At 41.9% G+C, this 296-nt stretch overlaps 1 long non-coding RNA gene across 2 annotated transcripts in view; it reads right to left on the bottom strand.

Moving 5' to 3' along the window:
- The window catches only part of LOC118333581, a 166,998-nt gene that overhangs the window by 6,771 nt on the left and 159,931 nt on the right, over window positions 1–296 (bottom strand). The window lies entirely within an intron of this gene.

Here is a 296-nt window from a genome sequence, read left to right on the forward strand (position 1 = left end):
ATGTTATGTTGTGCCACTTTTACACACACACACACACACACACACACACACACACACACACACTCCCCAGGGACATAAATATTTCAGAGAGTTGTTGTTAGTTCCAGTCTGCTGGGCTGGACGTGCCCGTTGCGAAGGAGCTAACACCGGTTTCTCGAGTAGAGGGAGTAGAGTTCATGACCCATATAGAGGAAATAAAGTCAATAGAAGCAATCTGGCTTAATGATTTTATAGTTTGCTGCATCTAGAGAAAGTCTTTTGGGGAGAAACTAAAATTTAGAAAACAAACAGAAGTT

This window comes from Morone saxatilis, unplaced genomic scaffold, assembly GCF_004916995.1.
Source record: "Morone saxatilis isolate NCDOM2014 unplaced genomic scaffold, NCSU_SB_2.0 Contig22, whole genome shotgun sequence".
Lineage (NCBI taxonomy): Eukaryota > Metazoa > Chordata > Actinopteri > Moronidae > Morone > Morone saxatilis.